We start from the raw sequence: 7,017 nt of genomic DNA, 5'->3' as shown, positions 1-7,017 counted from the left end.
CCCGTTCTCTTCCCGTCCCCCCCTCTCCTCTTCTTGGCCTTTTGCCCTCTTTCCTCCTTTTTGCCTCTTCTCCGCCGGGCCCCCCCTTTCTCCTTTTCCTTCCTTCTTTCAATTTCCCGCCTGATTTTGTTTACAATCAATTAATTAAGCAAAACTGTCATGTTCGTCTAAAAAATGGAGCCAGGGTCCCTCCTCATCCCACATCTTACCCTCTGGTCCTCCTCCTCCTCCTCCTCCTCCTCCTCCTCCTCCTCTTTGGATTGTCCTGTGAGGCTCCAGATGGTGGAGAGCCAGCAGCAGAAGGGGGACCCTCGGGGGGGGTCCACAGAGGCCTGACAGCAGGGAACCATGTGACCTGAGCCAGACGGCTCCAGCACAAAATTAGCCCAGGATGAACGCTGAACAATGGCGTGCTGGTAATACCATCAGAGAGGGGTTTGAGAGCCGTATGCCCTCTGCAGATTAAAGCCGGCCTGATTTGTATAATTTCACACTCCTTTCAGACAAAGTGAGGGGTAAAATGTATCAGAGGTTAAGCTGCAACAACCTTGTTCCATTCTTATTGCCTATTAAGTCATAACAGATTCATTCTGCATATAATATGATTACAATTACGAAATATAAGTGTAAATACTTACTCTGCAATAGCCACTGTTTCAGCCTCCATTGAAGAAAGACAAAATGGTGGTAGTAATGTCACTAAAAACATCAGAGGGTTTCTTATAGGGGCAGTTACCCCATAATGACAGGGTGGACAGCAATTTCAGGGACACATGCAAAATGTTCAATATGATTATGAAAATAGAATATACATGATCAAAATTACTCGTTTTCTCTAATAACTTGTTGTGGACAATAAAACCATATATATATTTTTTGTATATAGTATCATTCAACCATTATTACACACACTGTAGTTAGCAGAGCAGTGTGTGGGACATGCCAACATCACATACATCCAATGAAAAAAAAACGGTATAAAACACATTTCAAGAGACTTATCATTGTACTGATATGTGTGTAAATGTTTGGCCATTTATAATAAGACCTCAGTTTCATTATTCTGCTACATTTTCATGATGACTGAGTGATTCTGATGAGGACACCAAAGTTACTTTATAGTGATATTGACTCTGCAGCTTAAAGTCGGCCTGTTTGTATAATTTCACACTCCTTTCAGACAAAATGAGGGGTACAATATATCAGAGGTTAAGCTGCTACAACCGCTTTCCATTCTCATTGCCTATTAAGTCATAACAGATTCATTCTGCACAGAGAATCTTGGAGATATATTGACCTGACTTGTGTTCCTCTTTTAGTAGGACTTCCATGCTCAAAGATTCAAGGCTTTTATTGTCATGTGTACATAGCTATAGTGTAGATATGTCAATGAAAATCTTAGGCCACAGGCTCCTCCAACAGTGCAACACAATAAAACTGATAAAATAGTGCACGTGAATACAAATAAAATAGAATAGAGATCAACATCACATTTCTGTGGTGCGTTTAAGCATCTTAGATCATGTAGAACGATGCAGAAATGCACATCTAGACTGCATCTAAAACATGTTTCTGTGTGACACAAGTCTGATAAATCAGTGTTAAATAGAAGAAGATTTAAAGGACTTTTACCGAAGAGACATTGTTACACAGCAAAGTATTTATGATTGGATTGATCAAGAGTTGGATAACAAACTTAAAGGTGGGGTAGGTAAGTTTGAGAAACCGGCTCGAGATACACTTTTTGTGATATTCCATGGAATGCTCTTAACATCCCGATAGCAATGAATATCTGAAGTGCTTTGACAAAAAATCCATAAAAAAATATCATCTGTGGAAGCCGTAGTACTGTAAAAAGCACGACCAATCATTTGAGCCGGCCCGGCTAAAATAACTGGATGGCCTACCTGCCTGTCAGCCTTCCATCTGGGCACAAACTTATCTCGTGCCCTCATTGGTCATGTGCGCGTTCGTGTGTGTTGGAGGAGGGGCTCCTAAGGAAGTGGCAGATTTTCTCCGGTTGTGTATTTTCAAATTCTAGCGATCTCGAGCCGGTTTCTTAAACTTACCTACTCTACCTTTAAATATAGTTTTCTCTTTGAAGGAAGGTTATGTCAAAGGGGGTTTGAAAATCTAATTATAGTGACATTAGTAACTGTCTGATAGCACCACATGAGGTCACTAATGATCCACTTCTAGTCAATTAAGTAATCTGAATAACTTTGCAAATCACATGCACGACTGAACCTGCCGTATTTTCATTGTATCTAAAGAGGTCAAAGACTACAATGGTTGCTATTGAGGTATGATGACTTATGTCTCAATACCTTATGTGTAAGACTTCATCCTTGACCTAAAAAAGTTTGTCAGAGAACAACAGTGGGACAAAAAGTTCAAAAAATGTATTTGCTAGATTTTTCTGGAGCTTTAGCCACAACGTGTTTGTCATTGTCATATTGTCATATTCTGTATGCAATTGAAGTGCATTTAGAGCTTCATAAAACGATTATGTACTTCCCTGCTAATTCTCTAGTAAATCAATCACTCAAAACAAGTATATTTGTAACCTTTGACCTTTATACTTCACTATTCTTGCTCATATTGTTAAAAAAAAGTGACTGTAGCTCATTCTACTGATTGGTTGTGTAGCACTGTGCCAAAACATCCACTAAATAACTAAAATGTTAAAGGTGGGGTATAGGTAAGAATGGAGAAACCAGCTCGAGTGCACTAGGATTTGAAAGTACACAAGCGGAAAAAATGTGCCCCTTCCTTCAGACTTCCTTACAGAGCCCCTCCTCCAACACACACGAACGCGCACATGACCAATGAGGGCACGAGATAAGTTTGTGCACAGATGGAAGGCTGACAGGCAGGTAGGCCATCCAGTTATTTTAGCCGGGCCGGCTCAAATGATTGGTCGTGCTTTTCACAGCGCCACGGCTTCCACAGATTTTATGTATTTATTGTCAAAGCATTTCATATATTAATTTCTATCGGGATGTTAAGAGCATTCCATGGAATATAACAAAAAGTGTTTCTGAAGTGAATTACCTACCCCACCTTTAAGTCTAATAAGATAAGATAAGATAAGAAGTACTTTATTGATCCCAATTTGGGAAATGTTTGCATTGCAGCAGCATAAAAAGACAAGGCATTGTACATTAGAGAAATTAAAAGACTAGTAATAAACAATTCAAAATGTAAACATCTCAAATAGAAATAAAATAGCATTAAAAAAGTAGAAAATATACATAATGTAGGCTAATGCTAGTCTCCTTCTTTAAAAACAGGCTTTAATAAACCTAAAGTATGTCTTAATAATTGTTATTGCATCCAGGGGTAGAAACATGTTTATTTCTGCTGTAAAGTTGGGCATTTTAACATGGGGGTCTATGGAAATTCCTCCTTTCTGCAGATCGCCCATCGGCCAATAGATGAACTGCAGTTTGTGGCACTTCCGCATTGGTGTCCCGGCTCTGCTCCAGTGTTTGCCGCTTGGTTTGCACGTGTAACTCTTCCACATCAATTATTTGAAAAGTTTCAAGCGTCATGAAGCCTAACAACCTTAAAAGCTGTTGTATTCAAATGTGCCTATCTTCTTTGATTGGTTAAGTCACCATTATTTTGTCATTCACAATGAGAGGGGGTGCACCGTTCCTGGAGGTACTGCAATACCAGGTCGATGCGTGGAGTGGATGGAGCAAGCCCCTATTCCATCTCCCAATTCCAAAAATCAATTTAATATATGGTCCCCGGGTAGGGGACGTATCAGATATTAAACTGATAAGAACAGATACTACACTTGATCTTAGCCAAAAGGCCGAGAAGCGATACCTACTGACAGTTGGAAGCGGGAGAGTGATTCCCCGCACAGTCACCTTCACTCACGGTTTCAATGTGTGTTTCAGTAACATTATGAGTGTATGACTCGATGTTGTAGGAACAAAGTACACGGGTACACTAAACACAGCAGGTGAGAAAAGGGCAAGAACAGCAGCAGAATCTTCTATTTTCAGTAATGTCGTTGGTGCCGCTCCAGAACAGTCTGGTCACGTGTCACGTTTTAGTCCAATTAGAATAGTATCCCCTGAAATACATTTTTATCGTATTTACTGTCAGAAAATGACCTGTAACTTAAGCAAATATAAGGTAATATTAATCATAAACGCGAACATAACATAGTATTATTTCAAAATTCCTCTCTGAAGAAAGAAAGCATGTGTAACAGCTGGGTGGAGACAAACAGAGCTCCAGTGGATTCTGGTGGAGAACTGCGTGAACGGCACGCTGTGTATACTATGGGCTCAGAACAGTCTCATAATACACACATGCACACAGAAGGATTCACACTTGTATTTCATGATCCGCAAAAGGATTCACACTTGTATTTCCGGATCCACACTTGTGTTTGTCAATGCACACACAAATGTGTTCCGTTTCATATACATGTAAATAAAATCCAAATACAGAAAAAAGTTTTACATATGTATTTTTGATCCTCACATATTTGTTTTCCGTTTAAAACCGCTGCACCTGCAAACACAAACCGCTTTCTGTGCATGGATCGCTCTGCATTCGTGTGTGGGTTTTTTGAGACTCCCCTGACGGTGACCCGATTCGTACTTGTAATTTTTTCTATCTATAGCCAATCAGATGTCTCCTCAATTCTAAGCCAATCACATGAGCGCGCCCCCACAAGGGTAGATTTCTTGCGTTCATGACGTAGCGCTTCATGTACGCATTTTGCGCTGTCCGGAGCTGACAGGTCCATGGAGCCTGCCTGCAGGCGCTAATCTCAGGACACCTCCACTCTCAGTACATTGCCACTTTCCGATCAGGAAATGCACGCAAATACAAGCCTTTATATTATTAAGGTACAGTGCCACTTTCCGAACCATTAATGAATGCTTGTGTACACAAAAACGGCAGGCAAAACTGTTTTAAATGTGTGTTTCCTGTATGGCGATCAGCTGCTTTATTTATGTCTGTATGAAGTTGTTGTGAGTGTGGAGGGAGCAGCTACAGGTTAGTTTAGCCTAATCGATCAGTGCACTACGAAGCCAGTGCTAGACAGTGAACTGTCAACGGGGGGAGCCCCGCCGGTCATTATCGGCCGATATTCACTCTTAATAGTTTGATCGGTGCTCTCTATAAAGGCCGATCAGGAGAGGTGGATCTGATCGATATGGACATAAACGCGAGTGAAGTTTTAGCGAGCTGCATGAGAAACTGACGGGCTGTCAGGAGAGAGGGAGGGAGAGAGGAAAGAGATGATCCTTACTCCCGTGTTATTATCCGGTCATAGTCCGGTAATTACCTAACGGAAACGCTGCTACACAATTCTTATTATTATTATTATTGAAACATGACCGGTAAGTTTCAAATTTGTCCGGTAAAATTAAATTCTGTCCGCGGAAACCCTGCTCCGGACTACGCAAAATGCGTATATGAAGTGACATGAACGCAAGAAATCTACCCTCGTGGGGGCGCGCTCATGTGATTGGCTTAGAATTGAGGAGACATCTGATTGGCTATAGATAGAAAAAATTACAAGTACGAATCGGGTGACCGTCAGGGGAGTCTCAAAAAACCCACACACGAATGCACAGCGATCCATGCACAGAAAGCGGTTTGTGTTTGCAGGTTCAGGGGATTTAAACGGAAAACAAATATGTGAGGATCAAAAATACATATGTAAAACTTTTTTCTGTATTTGGATTTTATTTACATGTATATGAAACGGAACACATTTGTGTGTGCATTGAAAAACACAAGTGTGGATCCGGAAATACAAGTGTGAATCCTTTTGTGGATCATGAAATACAAGTGTGAATCCTTCTGTGTGCATGTGTGTATTATGAGACTGTTCTGAGCCCATAGTATACTACAGGCTACTCTTATCTAAGTCGAAGATACATTTTCTGGAGGAGCCTTCCTCGACATTGAGAAACACCCACTGTATCATGTCTTTTTTTAATATATATATACCCGACAAACTCAAATTACTTCTTTTAAATGTGTGTTTTATGTCCTATTTTCATATTTTCGACTAAGTACTTTACTGTGACCTTTATTTCATCATACTAGACTTTATCTTTGTTTCCCACACTATGATGTATACATACATACTATAAATATACACAGACATTTGTACACAGAAATAAACTCCAGACGTGTTTTTGTAATACTGTTTTATTATTTTTCACATCTTTATTGACAGGAGAAAACTAAACTAAACTGTATATATATCAAGTACAGTAACTACAACTAGCTAACGTTGTAGCCTAGCAGAGTGGACAAGTTGCTGTTAGCTAACAGTGAGGCACGTACCTGTCCATCAAAGTGACCACGCCCTAATCTATGCAAAAACGTTAAGACCTATATAAATAAAAGGGTCTCGTTATAAAACAATTCACTCACCAATTAATAATCATTAAGGAGTTTGCCGCTTGGTGTGAACCGTTTGCACGTGTAACTCTTCCACATCAATTATTTGAAAAGTTTCAAGCGTCATGAAGCCTAACAACCCTAAAAGCTGTTGTATTCAAATGTGCCTATCTTCTTTGATTGGTTAAGCAACCATTATTTTATCATTCACAATGAGAGGGGGTGCACCGTTCCTGGAGGTACTGCAATACCAGGTCGATGCGTGGAGTGGATGGAGCAAGCCCCTATTCCATCTCCCAATTCCAAAAATCAATTTAATATATGGTCCCCGGGTAGGGGACGTATCAGATATTAAACTGATAAGAACAGATACTACACTTGATCTTAGCCAAAAGGCCGAGAAGCGATACCAATCGACAGTTGGAGGCGGGAGAGTGATTCCCCGCACAGTCACCTTCACTCACGGTTTCAAAGTGTTGTAGGAACAAAGTACACGGGCACACTAAACACAGCAGGTGAGAAAAGGGCAAGAACAGCAGCAGAATCTTCTATTTTCAGTAATGTCGTTGGTGCCGCTCCAGAACAGTCTGGTCACGTGTCACGTTTTAGTCCAATTAGAATAGTATC

The 7,017-nt window shown here is 40.5% G+C and overlaps 2 non-coding genes across 2 annotated transcripts; both read right to left on the bottom strand.

Annotated features, from left to right (window-relative positions):
• Positions 1-3,644: 3,644 nt before the first annotated feature.
• LOC117483800 lies at positions 3,645-3,835 on the bottom strand. Its single transcript, XR_004556028.1, has one exon. It is a non-coding gene; the product is annotated as a U2 spliceosomal RNA (small nuclear RNA).
• A 2,772-nt stretch (positions 3,836-6,607) lies between these two features.
• On the bottom strand, positions 6,608-6,798 carry LOC117483796. The gene has a single exon (XR_004556024.1). It is a non-coding gene; the product is annotated as a U2 spliceosomal RNA (small nuclear RNA).
• Between the last annotated feature and the right edge of the window lie 219 nt (positions 6,799-7,017).

Source organism: Trematomus bernacchii, unplaced genomic scaffold (assembly GCF_902827165.1).
Source record: "Trematomus bernacchii unplaced genomic scaffold, fTreBer1.1, whole genome shotgun sequence".
NCBI lineage: Eukaryota > Metazoa > Chordata > Actinopteri > Perciformes > Nototheniidae > Trematomus > Trematomus bernacchii.
This window is presented reverse-complemented; position numbering and strand designations above follow the sequence as displayed.